Source organism: Chiloscyllium plagiosum, unplaced genomic scaffold (assembly GCF_037043375.1).
Source record: "Chiloscyllium plagiosum isolate Xiang-an unplaced genomic scaffold, Cpla_swu_hap1 HiC_scaffold_2, whole genome shotgun sequence".
Classification (NCBI taxonomy): Eukaryota; Metazoa; Chordata; class Chondrichthyes; order Orectolobiformes; family Hemiscylliidae; genus Chiloscyllium; species Chiloscyllium plagiosum.
In genome coordinates, this window is record NW_028270140.1 from 132392511 (window position 1) to 132407311 (window position 14801).

Genomic DNA, 14801 nt, shown 5'->3' on the forward strand with positions numbered 1-14801 from the left:
TCTCCTTCTGTGCTCAAGGTGAGAACATTGATACCAAGTGATAGCATCTGAAACAGCTTCTAGCAAGAAACACAAATCTGATAAAACCTGAGCGTACCTGCATGAGCTCTCCTGAGAGCCCTCACTGCTCTTCCAGAGCTCTTCATATCAAAATGGCTGACCCATGGTGTGAGTGTGAACCATTGTTGTCACATTTTGATTCAGTTTAAGCAATCATTCCATTGACAAACTTATGAAATTCGTCGAGAAAATGATATTTTACTGAATCATCTGTTAATTCTTTGACTGAAAGAAGGCATAGGTAGCACACTGTGAGTTTGCACAAACTTGTTGAAGAGTGGTCTGAGGGCAGCAGTGGGTAAGGGCGGAGATAGAATGTTGTTCTGCCCACACTTAATCTCAGTCAATCCAGTGGCTTTAGGGACATAACATTCCAGCTATTTCCTGCCTTCCCTTAGCATCTACATGTACACTCCATTGGAACAGTGACAGAATAGGAACTGTGGCACCACAATTGCGCTATGCCACTTTCGATCCAGGCTCTGACTGAAGTCAATTAAATGGGAACAAGGCACCAAGTCTTCAATGACTGAGTCCTCACAAAACCATGAGAGAAGAAATTGGATTATTGAGGAAGATAATATTGCCTTCAACCCCCAAATCCCAAAGTTGTTTGTCTGCTTGTCCCCAGGTCCATACAATTTTATTTTCAATAATCTGCCCTACTAACTTATCACCAAGTAAAATAGAATATAAAATGTTGATGGGATAGCTATTTATTCATTTACTCTCATCTAATCCCATTCCCCTATCACTCCTAGGGCCTACACTGACTTCAGGTCAAGCAACATCTTAATTTGAAATTTCTCATCTTTGTTTTCAAGTTTCTCCATGGCCTGACTCCTCTAATTCTGGTCCCAATTAACATCCTGGATAATATTCAATTCATCCTGTCTCTTTATTTCACATTCTAATATTTCCTTCTGTGGCTTAGTGTCAAGTTCTGCTTCATAATGCTGCTGGAAGGTGCCCTGGGAGTTTTTCTTTTACTTTTTAAAGACACTAAATGAATACAAGTCATTGCTGTTGTGGCACTCCACATCCAGTTATTAGAAGGGAATTGGTGCAGCTGTCAAGAATTCAATGGACAGGTTTTGTGCCTTTTTACTAAATATCAGTGCGCTCTTCAATATAGGTGAATGTGCTCAATTGAACTGGCTTGACTGATCTCATTGGAGTAATGGTACAAACTCTGCAGTTGGCTGTTATGCCCCCAGTGTTGTTCAAAATGCCAGCAGTGCCACTCTTGATAGCTATCAAATGCCTCCTGCTGAAAAATGCATTCAGATAACTGTGTGAGGAGGTCACATTTGAGTGTTTACAGGGATATGCAGTGTGATTGACTAGCTGTGCACAGTAACCAGGGCTGACGTGTGGTTTTACAAACACGTGAGAAATGATTACTGTAATAAAACACCTTTGAGGGAGATGAAGCGGGTAGAAGGGGTAAGTTTCCTGCAGCTCTGTAGCCCAGTATGAGTCAGCACCTCTGGGAAACAGCAACTGAAGAAGACAAGACACAAGTTAATAGCTTTTTTTTACAAAACGTCAATACAGGACAAGCTATTACCAAATAAGATCAATGCAAAACTTTATTTTTATGCAGAGTAAGTGATACTCCTTGACACAGTATTCCTCCTTGCTCTCTCACACAAACTCACAGACAATGAACAAAAGAGACAGGCTCTTATTAATAAAGCCTTACTGATCGAGCTTCATCTCCCATCTAAACTTACATGTGTAATATTCAACACACACACAACTCAATGCTGCTCTCTACTCCCCAACCTGGATCCTTTGCTGATGGCTGCCTTTTATTTCCCCTCATTATCATCTAATTATTAAAACTGAACGTATGCACTCTTGAGATTAGAATGCGAGGTTTAGCACATACATACCACTTAAATGATGCAATCATTCTTTAATTGCTGCTAAATTTTTAATGTTGATTTCTCAGTACAAGAGTGTAGACCTTTAATATTTGTGGGTGGAAAGACGTTGGCTGGCCAAGGCTGAATCAAGTATTTGCGATAGCAAGCAGCAGATGGTGTTGATTAATAACAAAATTATGCATGATGTCATCCAAAAAAATGTGCGACCATAATTGTTTTATTAACAAAGGTAGCTTGGTATTTGTACAGGATCGAGAGGCATTGTGACTCATTATCTGATTTTTAATTAAAGCCAAGGACTATTTGAAATTAATCCTCAGAGTCCATATTTAGGAAAAGCTTCTCAGACCAAATGTTGAATTATATCAGCTCAGAATTAATGCATGCAGTGTTTTCTTTAATGTATTGACAGTGATAATTATTTTCAAACTCTACACTTCAATGTGATGAACCTTCAATTGGCTGGGCCGGGAATTGCGGTAGGATTCAAGCTATCACTCTTGCAGGAGACTAGCAGACCCCCTTCACCTCACTAAACTTCCCGACATCGACATGCCACCTCCAAATTAGCTAGAGAGGAAGATGTGCCCACCTTCAAGAGCCCCCACTGGGGAGTTCTCTAGCTGTCACTGCTACAAACCCTGTGTGGTCTTTACAGAGTCAACCAGAAGGAACTGTGTTCCGGGTATGCATTGTAAATGTTTTTGTGAATAACAGGGAGAGGCCCAGCAACAATGTGCATTTCATCAGATTGTGGGGAAGTGGAATGTCAAACTGAGGGTTAGGATGTTGCATTTTCAGTGAACCATTTGATACCTTGCTGGTAAGAACTGCCTAGTCAGTGTTTTCGGCTAATGTGTCTGGAAACACTGGTTTCCATATAAAAATGCTTCCACAAAAAGAATCAGCACCTCATCCTGTACTGCTTTTAATTAAACAATCTTCACTCTAGCGTACAATCGAATCTGCTACCAATTGTTCAAACAAGTGATCAGGTACATTAAACCATCAAACAGGTCTTCCAGCATCTTGGTGCATAAACATACTGGTCAGCAGATTACTGAGGCATAGAGACTACCCCCTAGCTATGGAGATCGATCTCTATTTGGTGCTGACTTGGCTAATTTCAGTTCTGACAAGACACAAATGCTTCACCACCCCTCGATTAGTATGGACAAATCAAATTAAAACAGCAGCTCACATCCCTGTTTTTGAACTCAGCAGTGATTCTGACTGGAGGAAATTTCAAATCTAGTTCTCTGCGTGATACTTTTCGAGCAAAGATTCACAAGAATGTCTCCAGGGATGAGGACCTTCAGGTACACAGATAAATTGGATAATCTGGAGCCGTTCTCCTCGAAGGAAGTAGTGAAACAATTTGGCAGAGGTGTACAAAGCCATAAAATTGTGGAAAGTGTAGGGAGAGAGTTACATTTCCATTGGCAGAAGGGTCAAGAACAAGGAGAGGCCAATTTGAAATTGATGACACTAAGGAATTTGTTTTTGTGCAGTGAGTGGCTAGGTTCTGGAATGCCCTCAAATAAAAGCCAAATACTGAGCATGTCAGAAACCTGAATTAACACAAAGTGCTGGAGAAACTCAGCAGGTCTGCCAGCATCTGTGGTGAGTGGAACAGAATTAACATTTTGAGTTCAATACAATTTTTCTTCAAAACTGGAGAAGAGTCACTGGACTTGAAACGTCAACTCTCTTTCTCTCTCCACAAATGCTGCCAGACCTGCTGAGTTTTATCCTGCATTTTCTGCTCTTTTCTCTGAAATACTTTGGCTGAGAGTGTGGTGGCGACCAGTTCAATTGTGACTTTCAAAACGGAATTGGATAACCATCTGGAGAGAGAAAAAGTCGAGGTCCACTGGGAAAACCTGGAGAGATGGGTCTGGGTGAGTTGCTCTAGCAGTGAGAAGCCCTGACTTGATGGCATCTTCTGTGTTTTAACCATTCTGTGATTGTACTCTTATATGTAGACTCAAGGTAAGGACAGATCAACAAGGATCTAATGCCCTCCATTTACACATAGCCTGATAATACTCAGAAACTCAAACAAAGAATGATCACTTGCTTGGTGTGGGTATGTGGAACTGCGGTTCACCAGTTATCACCACCAGCAGTACAAGAGCGAACGAACAAGGCCAGATCATCAGAATTGAAAAGGGGTTCTAGTTAAAGATGCATTGAATATCTTGTACTGTTAACAACACAATGAATGCAGCTCAGTTCATTCTAATCACACTATTGAACCTGTGTGTGTCTATTACCAAGTTAATAAACTGAAACCCCCGAAATAAATCACAGTGCTTGTTTTTAATTATAGCCATACAGACAGCCCTTTGTGGAACAGGATGAGAGCAACCAGATCAAAAACGTGTCTGGTACAGCCACTTCACCATCACCCAAGCACACAGGCCAGCTCAATGACAAGTCCATTAATCAGCATACCTTTGCACGTTAACTGTTTCCTCCAAAGCTGAACTGCCTCGAAAGACTTTACACTGCACACTGTCTGTGTTCTAGCACTGGGCACGATGGGGGGAAATGAATGATTTTTATCAAGCAAGGCAAAAGCAAAGTCAAGAGGGGTTCAGACAGTGTAGGTAGGGAGAAACTGTTCCCAGGGGCAGACAGGCTGAGAACCAGATGACAGATCTTCAGAACTGTATGTCAAAAGAGGCAAATGAAACATGTCTGCCATTGTAAACACACCATCGTGTTCCCTGACCTACATCTCTGTCTCAGGCTTGCTGCAGTGCTTCAGTGAAGCTTAGCACAAGTTAGAAGAACAGCATCTCATTTTCCGCGTGGGGACCCCGCAGCCTTCAGGACTCAATATCGAGTTCAATAATTTTCAGGCCTAAGTCCTGCGCCCTTTCTCCACCTCTGTACCCCTGGCCCTTACCATCACATGGGCTGCTTTTACACAGCTAAACCATTTTTGCTTTCTCATTGTCCCAATTGTCAGATTTTCCTTTTCCTTGGCAGATTATCAAGTTTCCCTTTGTCTGCCTGACTTTTTCTCTCTCTGTCTCCAGCTACTCGCTCATTCGTCCCTGCCTCCCAACCACCTGTCATTAGCATAAATACCACCATATTGCCCAGCTGCTATCAGTTCTGAAAAAAAGTCAGACTGGACTCAAAATATCAATCCTGCTTTCTCTCCACAGATGCTGCCAGACCTGCCGGGTTTCTTTAGCAATTTCAGATTTCCAGCATCTGCAGCTCTTTGTTTTCTGCTATAGTGATGATAACTTGTTTAGGCAGTGAGTTTTAATCATATGGAATGCACTAACTGAGAGTGTGGTGAAGACGGAGTAGATTATGGATTGCAAAAGGGAATTGAATAGGAACCTGAAGAGAAAAAAACAGTGCATGGCTTTGGGGAAAGGGTCAGGGTGTGGGATGAGCTGAATTCCTTGTTGTCATGGACACAACAGACAAAATGGCCTCCATTTGTGCTGTAACCACTGTGGGACATCAGAAAGCCTTGTCACAGAAATGGCGAGGCATCTTAGAATTACAGAAATTAAAGCACAGGAGGTGGCTGTAGGAGCTGAGTGAAAAGAGTCTGCATAGGCGTGATGGGCTGAATGGCCTCCCTCCATCTGTGAATATCTATTATCGAATGCTTGTAACCCTTATTCAGGACCGCCTTGAAAGAAAATGGGAAAATTAGTTTTCAAGAAAATTTAGCATGTAACTAAGAAATGTTGCCCTCGGTCAACTGAAAACCATGAAGCACATGCAAACCATTCTTCAGGTAGTACTGACAAGGAGTTAGTGATCCAGGAATCAAGTTGCTTAACAACATCATTAACTAGCTGACAGCAGTTCTAACAATGGCTTGACCTGAAGTGTTAACTTACCTGCTATTTTCACAGATGCTGACCATCTCCAGCACTTCCAGTCTTCCAGCATTTTCAATCTTTAGTTCACTTTTTGCTGACAACAGTCAATGATTTTCGTACAAACCCGTGCTGATGCTTCATTGTTTGGAGGGATGTAATGTACAACATTTATTCCTATGCAGAATTTCCAGAGAATTAAATCAAGCTGGTGCCTACCTTACTGGAAGAGGCTGTGGAGCAGCCTTGCTGGCTGTTCAGTTGGGCGTGTTTTCCTGACCAACTAGTTCACTCCTCTTGCAGGTCCACTGGGTTTGTCCTTCAGTCTCAGGCTGCCTGTCGAGTACATTAAGAATTAAAATTGACGACTAATGGTAAATTGTTTACTTTCCTATTTTGGTTATTCTACCCATAATCATTGATGTTGTTCAAATTCCTAAGGAAGTCAAAAGATCGTAACATACAGGAACAGACTTGGGTCATTCAGCCCATAGAGGCTGCTCTGCCATTCAATCATGGCTGATATGCTTCTTGACCCCATTCTCCTGCTTTCTCCCTGTAACACGTGATCACCTCACCAATCAAGAACCTATCTGCCTCTGTCTTAAGTACACTCAATAACTTGGCCTCCTCAGCCTTCTGCTCCAATGAGTTCAACAGATTCACCACAGATTAGAAGATCCTTGACACTACACCTTTCATTTTTACATATCATTGAACAGTAACAATGACTGCATAGACAGAAACCTATATCAATGGCACTGACTCTAGTCGCATTTCTTTCATTCCAATTCCCTGCCTTGTAATTTTACATTTGTCTTTTAATGTTGCATCTCGTAGCTGCTCACTCGCTCACTCAATTATCTCCTTCAAGGGTTCTTGCAGTATCCATGCCTTGTCTTGCCTTGCTATGTGCTGCCATACTGTGCCATGCCTAGGTAAAAACAATGACTGCAGATGCTGGAAACCACATTCTGGATTAGAGGTGCTGGAAAAGCACAGCAGTTCAGGCAGCATCCGAGGAGCAGTAAAATCGAATTTTCGGGCAAAAGCCCTTCATTAGGAATGCCTGTCATAGCCTGAAGTCTATTGGTACTGCTCAGACACAGAAAGGCAGCTTGGCATTTGTGATCTAACCTGGGAGGTGTTGGGAGTGGCATCTTACTGAATGGCGCAGCAATCTATAAGGATACAGCATGTGCCAGCTGCCTGTGTGGCTGGCCTACTTGTTTATTAGAGGAGAAAGTGAGGTCTGCAGATGCTGGAGATCAAAGTTGAAACTTTATTGCTGGAACAGCACAGCAGGTCAGGCAGCATCCAGGGAACAGGAGATTCGACGTTTCGGGCACAGGCCCTTCTTCAGGAATGAGCAGAGAGTGTTCAGCAGGAGAAGATAAAAGGTAGGGAGGAGGGACTTGGAGGAGGGGAGTTGGAAATGTGATAGGTGGAAAGAGGTCAAGGTGAGGGTGATGGGTCGGAGTAGGATGGAGGCGGAGAGGTCAAGAAGAAGACTGCAGGTCAGGAAGGCGGTGCCGGGCTGGAGGGATCCGGCTGAGACAAGGTGGGGGGAGGGGGGATGAAGAAACTGGTGAAGTCCAAGTTCATCCCCTGCGGTTGGAGGGTTCCCAGTCGGAAGATAAGACGCTCCTCCTCCGACCGTCGGGTTGTTGAGGTTTGGCGGTGGATGAGTCCAATGACCTGCATATCCTCGGTGGAGTGGGAGGGGGAGTTGAAATGCTGTGCCACAGGTTGGTTGGGTTGGTTCGTCCGGGTGGCCCAGAGGTGCTCTCTGAATCGCTCCGCAAGTAGGCGGCCTGTCTCCCCAATATAGAGGAGGCCACACCGGCTGCAGCGGATGCAGTAGATGATGTGGGTGGAGGTGCAGGTGAATCTGTGGCAGATATGGAAGTTTCCCTTGGGGCCTTGGAGAGAAGTGAGGGGGGAGGTGTGGGCGCAAGTGTTGCACCTCCTGCGGTTGCAAGGGAAGGTGCCGGGAGTGGTGGTTGGGTCGGTGGGGGGTGTGGATCTGACAAGGGAGTCGCGGAGGGAGTGGTCTCTACGGAAAGCTGATAGGGGAGGGGAGGGAAATATATCCTTGGTGCTGGGGTCTGTTTGGAGGTGGCGGAAGTGACGGCGGATGATGCGCTGTACATGGAGATTGGTGGGGTGGTAGGTGAGGACCAGTGGGGTTCTGTCCTGGTGGCGGTTGGAGGGGCGGGGCTCAAGGGCGGAGGAGCGGGAAGTGGAGGAGATGCGGTGGAGGGCACCGTCGACCACGTCGGGGGGGAAATTGCGGTCCTTGAAGAAGGAGGCCATCTGTGTTGTACGTATTTTGAACTGGTCCTCCTGGGAGCAGATGCGGCGGAGACGAAGGAATTGGGAGAATGGGATGGCGTTTTCCATCCCATTCTCCCAATTCCTTCGTCTCCGCCGCATCTGCTCCCAGGAGGACCAGTTCAAAATACGTACAAGACAGATGGCCTCCTTCTTCAAGGACCGCAATTTCCCCCCCGACGTGGTCGACGGTGCCCTCTACCGCATCTCCTCCACTTCCCGCTCCTCCGCCCTTGAGCCCCGCCCCTCCAACCGCCACCAGGACAGAACCCCACTGGTCCTCACCTACCACCCCACCAATCTCCATGTACAGCGCATCATCCGCCGTCACTTCCGCCACCTCCAAACAGACCCCAGCACCAAGGATATATTTCCCTCCCCTCCCCTATCAGCTTTCCGTAGAGACCACTCCCTCCGCGACTCCCTTGTCAGATCCACACCCCCCACCGACCCAACCACCACTCCCGGCACCTTCCCTTGCAACCGCAGGAGGTGCAACACTTGCGCCCACACCTCCCCCCTCACTTTTCTCCAAGGCCCCAAGGGAAACTTCCATATCCGCCACAGATTCACCTGCACCTCCACCCACATCATCTACTGCATCCGCTGCAGCCGGTGTGGCCTCCTCTATATTGGGGAGACAGGCCGCCTCCTTGCGGAGCGATTCAGAGAGCACCTCTGGGCCACCCGGACGAACCAACCCAACCAACCTGTGGCACAGCATTTCAACTCCCCCTCCCACTCCACCGAGGATATGCAGGTCATTGGACTCATCCACCGCCAAACCACAACAACCCGACGGTTGGAGGAGGAGCGTCTTATCTTCCGACTGGGAACCCTCCAACCGCAGGGGATGAACTTGGACTTCACCAGTTTCTTCATCCCCCCTCCCCCCACCTTGTCTCAGCCGGATCCCTCCAGCCCGGCACCGCCTTCCTGACCTGCAGTCTTCTTCTTGACCTCTCCGCCTCCATCCTACTCCGACCCATCACCCTCACCTTGACCTCTTTCCACCTATCACATTTCCAACTCCCCTCCTCCAAGTCCCTCCTCCCTACCTTTTATCTTCTCCTGCTGAACACTCTCTGCTCATTCCTGAAGAAGGGCCTGTGCCCGAAACGTCGAATCTCCTGTTCCCTGGATGCTGCCTGACCTGCTGTGCTGTTCCAGCAATAAAGTTTCAACTACTTGTTTATTAACCTGAATGGCGAAGTTGAGAAGTTGGTGGAAGATAGTTCTAAATTCAGAAGAGGGTGGGTGCGGTTCCTGCCTGGCAGTGGACCCAGAACAGTCACTCATAGTCAGTCATCCCCTGAGGACACACACACACACACACACACACACACACACACACACACACACACACACACACACACACACCTCGGCAATGGCAACGGCCAATCTTGTGCGGTCATCACAAGCTGTCAGGGGAATAGCATATTGTCAGCCAGGTGGGGCCTGGTCATGTGAAGGATCTGTTTTGTCAACCTGCTAACGGTCTCAAACAAAGGTCACAGTCTGTGGAGTCTGTGTGTTGATCGGTGAGGGAGGGTGTATCGGGGCTTACGGGGCAAATAGGGACGAATGGCTAAAAGGGCTTGGAACAGTCAAGATTGGAGGGAAATAGTGCAAGCCTGAAATGAGAAGCAGGATGGTGACGTACTGAAAGAGAAGGTTTAAGGGGGTCACGTGGAGCAGCATTGGAAGGTATGGTCGGCTAACTGGGAATAGTTTATGGGCAGTCACCACTACCATGGGCTCCTGGGTGGAAAACAATCAAGTTACCACTTCCTGGAGGTTTGCGCCAATCGCCCTAGCAGCTGCCATGGCTCCTATATTGTGGAGCATGTTCGTGTACCTGGTGCATCTGGTGGTCCACATGCCTCACAAGGCTGTCACTGGGGAACAAGGGCTACTCACGGTGACCATGGCTCATGACACCACTGTCCGACCCGCTGAAGACGTGGAGCCAGATATAGTGCCAACCATGCACTGAGGAGCAGCATGGTGGAGAAGTGTGAAGGGTTGCTGAAGATATAATTCTGCTGCTTGGACAAGTTTGAGAGAGCACTCCAGTTCCGTCCATACAGAGTGTGGTGCAACATGCTCTGCTTAACTGGTACAGGCAATGAGCTGATGTGCTGGACGGTGAAGAGCTGGAAGCAGTGTTCCAAGGGATAGGACATTGAGGAGGAGGAAGTTCTCCTTTTCCATCACAGATCTCTCCTGCGTCAGGCGCTCCAAGCCAAACAGGACCTCAATGCCACCCAGTTCCTGTCGGTGGGAGTGGGGGGCAATGTAAAATAGCCATTGGGCATTGCACCAGAATTTGTGAAGGAGATTTATAGCCTCTATTCATTCAGTTTATTTATCTTTTGCTGACTGTAAATAAAAGCTCATCTTTGGAACGGTCTGACTGCTTGCCTGTATGAGGTGCTCCCCTACTGGACAATGACAAGATGCAGGACGACAGTGAACACAGGGAACAGAGTAGCAGTGACACAGAGAGAGGGTTTCGTCGGGATGTATCTAAGGACAGGTGACCTATGTGGCCTGCTGGTTAAACAGTGACTTGGGTGAGAGAATGGGCTCGTACGTAGATGGGAGTGTTAGCCACCTTGGTTATGAGCCATGAGCAGTCCAGCCTTGTGGTTACTTTGCCATTATATAGCTGGTAAGGAGCACTGGTGGACTACCTACACTCGTTCAGAGTCGAAAATCAGGTGAGGGGGCATCACATGGGTATCTAATGGGGTGTGTTTAGTAAGATGCGGTAGGAGATCTCACTACGACTTGCTTAGAGAAACCATCCATGAAATTGAACAAAACTGGCAACCAAGACAGAATGCAAAATTCAATTGAACAAATTTTTGAGGCTACAGGCAGCTTTGTACTGGGCTGACCCCATGCAGGGTAATTTGGTGACATATATTGTTCATTTCCTTCACTTCATTTTGCTACCAATATCAAAGACTTTTATTTTCCAGAGAAAAACTGAAGAATTTGAAGGCATTTGGATATGTGTTACGGTCCATGAAAGTGGCAGGGTTAACAACTTCTTAATTCCAAGGAATTAATATACTCAACACTTCCAAAGCAAAGATTATTTTCATAAAAGCAAACTGACCTACGGTGAATCTCCAGTATATTTTGTTTTTGGCTCAGATATGTCGCTTTTTCCTTTTAATTTATTTTCACAACAGCACAGAAAAATGTATTTTTCAAACAGGCAAGATTTCAATAATACAATTATTCACTTCAGAAATAACTTTGAACCATGTATTATACAGCAGAACAGAGATAAGTAAGAAAGACGAGTGTAAATTAAGGATCACAAAATTCAAAAGCAAAGGGAAAGACTCATCGCTGATCCACTAACATCTGTTTCTTAGCTCCTCAGAACCAATGTTAATGTGTAGCCATTCCACACTTGAATAACTCAAGGATGGAAAACAATGTATTTATGTACCGTCGTTCATGATCTCAAAATGTCCCAAACTGAGGTTTTCTTGACTTTTCAAATGTTGGAAACAATGACAACTAATGTACATAATTCACAAAGTATTTTTTTATTGGTGTTGACTAATGGGTACATATTGACGAGGACACTGAAAAAAACCCGGTACAGATCCACTTGGTTGAGCTGACAGCTTAATCATTGAATCCCTACAGTGCTACAGCAGGCCATTCAGCCCATTGAGTCCACACCGACCCTCCAAACAGCATCCGCCCAGATCCATCCCACCCCTGTAGCCTTGTACTTCCCATAGCTAATTGATTGAGCCTGCACACCCCTGGACACTGTAGGCAATTTAGCAGAGCCAATCCACCCATCTTTGGACTGCTGGAGAAAACCAGAGCACCCAGAGGAAACCCATGCAGACACGGGGAGAATGTGTAAACTCCACACAGACATTCGCCCGAGGGTGGAATCAAACCCGAATCCCTGGTACTATAAGGCAGCAGTGTTAACCACTGAGCCACCACATCACCCCCTGTGATGGTGCATCAAAATCCAGTCCTAATGGCAGTGGTGTTGGGATATGTTTGCAACGTTTCTGGCAGCACACGAGTCTCTGTATCCCTGCATTTTGTGTGAAACTGATAGTGAATAGCAGGCAGCCATGATCTCTAGAGCCTGGGAGCATCATAGCTACTCGGTACCAATCAAGTTACTGCCTCAACTGAAGTCAGTGAAGGCAACACAAACCAGAAATCCAATCTAGGATCCTCCAGCTCTGCAATGTACTGGGGTGAGAGACTGAAAAAATGGGAAGATGGATGGAATGATTTATGAAAGGGAAATTATGTTGGATAAACCTGTTGGAGTTTTTAGACAAGGGGTCACCAATAGATGTGGTAGATTGAGATTTTCAGAAGACCTTCCAATAGGATTCCTCACAAATAATTGGTGAACAGAATTAGAATGCAAGGGATTAGGTTGTATATTGATTCACTCAACGTTTGGGAAGTTGGTAGTTTTAGGCTGTGCCTGAACAGTATATTTTTGGTGCCTTTGCTCTGTTTTATGAAGTGTACCTATCCCTTTGAATACACCCATGTGGGGCAACCCTCTTAAACAAAATCTACTGACACAAATCTACGGGGGCATGGATTGTGAAACAGAGGAAGTCACTAACAAGCCGCCGTGACAAACCCCACCTGGTAAATGCAGGAGCTTTGAAATATCATGGCAAGACTGGCCCTTGCCTCAATGGGTTTAGGCGACGCCAGAGGAAACTTGTCAATCCAATCTTCACCAGCAGGGTCTCAGCTCAAATCCCTTATGATTAGATTAGATTTTAGATTACATTACAGTGTGGAAACAGGCCCTTCGGCCCAACAAGTCCACACCGACCCGCCGAAGCGCAACCCACCCATATCTCTACATTTACCCCTTACCTAACACTACGGGCAATTTAGCATGGCCAATTCACCTGACCTGCACATCTTTGGACTGTGGGAGGAAACCGGAGCACCCGGAGGAAACCCACGCAGACACAGGGAGAACGTGCAAACTCCACACAGTCAGTCGCCTGAGGCAGGAATTGAACCCGGGTCTCAGGCGCTGTGAGGCAGCAGTGCTAACCACTGTGCCACCGTGGTGTTGGGGAGAATGACAAACAATGCTGCACATGGTGGGCAAGTGCTTCCTCTGCAGATTAAGTACCAGAGTGATCAATGTAAGCTTAGCAAACGAGAAGGCTATCAATTGACTTTGAGGATTTGCATTTACTTGATAAATAAATCCAGCCACTGCCTAGAAAAATCTGTTAGGATCCTGAGTCTTAAATACCCAACAGTCAACATGTTTTGTTATGCTTTCTGGTGAAATAAAATGAAGCCCCTCATAATATCCATATACATTAATGCGCTATACATGATTGTGCATATGCCTGAATGATCATTTATATGTCAAATTACACTTTTAAAAAATTAATCTAATCAAGTCTGTAACCTTTCCGATTTCAATTATTTTATTATTTCTACTGTTGTAGTGAAACCTTTGGGATCCCAGAATGGTTAGATTTAACATGACCTTGCGCTGGTTCTCTGTGAGACCTACTTCGCTTGTTCGAGAAAACTGTCCAATGATTTTTGGCAAAGTAGCACATATTTTATCAGTAATTCAAAATTATTTTGAAATATTCAGGGAAAAGAGATACGAATAATGTCAGCAACTCCCCATCCTACTGCTGAGCTGATTTACAGCTAAAATTGAAAATGGCTGCTCTGCCTTTGTAATCTACTCCATTATTCCCATGATTCCTCCTCATGGTTTCATAGCTGATGTAAGAGTTGGGAAGATTTATGGTCTGCAACAATAAAGAGAAAAATACACAGATAGGTGATTGCCCAACTCACCCCCTTCTTGAACTTGCTGCATTTTGAGCTTTCTTGACTTTGAATTCAAAACAGAGAGCTTTGAACATGATCAATTCATCAGGAAAGGCAATTTTCTGCAATTGGCCATAATCTTAAAGCAGAACTAAACCATTTTGGTGCAAATTCAGAATGCAGCTATTCCTCACAAAGCACAGAGAAATCCTTCCTCCAAAATGCTCTGGTAACTGGCTCAACTGATAATCAGCAGCTTTTTTCATTCGTTACAGATATTACAGGAAATACAGAAAACGCAAGTAAATGAAATTATTAATGAGCCAGTCACAACTTCACTGAATGGCAAAAAAGGCTTGAGGCATTGAATAACCTCTTCCTAATATGTTTGCTTTAAATTTATTTTTCATTAGTTGAAATTTCTGGCTCTGACTACATCCCGACTTACCTAATTAATATTTGATGAGATCCCTCCTTGTCACCTTTATGTGCACAACACAGATAGGCACTGCTTGCACCAACTGCTCTAGTCAGCATTTAGGCGACACACAACCCTCCTCCCACTCACTTTTATCGAACCTTACAATATATCTTTCTCCCCTGTATGTTTATCTACCTTTCTTCTTCAATGCACATGTGCCTAGGGGCTCGGCTCCACCTTTTGGTAGTTTGCATAAATTTACCAGTTTTCTTTAACTTTTCCTAAAGTTTTCTTTAATTCTTTATTGGATGTATTACCTCATATTGTTGCACCGGGATCGACAGCGTATTTGTCATGTTACTTCGACAGGGAATCTAGAAATCTGGATCATTGATCAAG

General features: G+C 45.2%; 1 protein-coding gene across 19 annotated transcripts in view; it reads right to left on the bottom strand.

Annotated features, from left to right (window-relative positions):
* LOC122557375 (teneurin-3) overlaps window positions 1-14801 on the bottom strand; it is a 2678940-nt gene that overhangs the window by 739937 nt on the left and 1924202 nt on the right. For all 19 annotated transcript variants that reach the window (XM_043705048.2, XM_043705074.2, XM_043705164.2 and 16 more), the window contains one exon: window positions 6029-6145. The gene's annotated coding sequence lies outside the window, so the exon portion shown is untranslated. The remainder of the gene's footprint in view (window positions 1-6028; window positions 6146-14801) is intronic.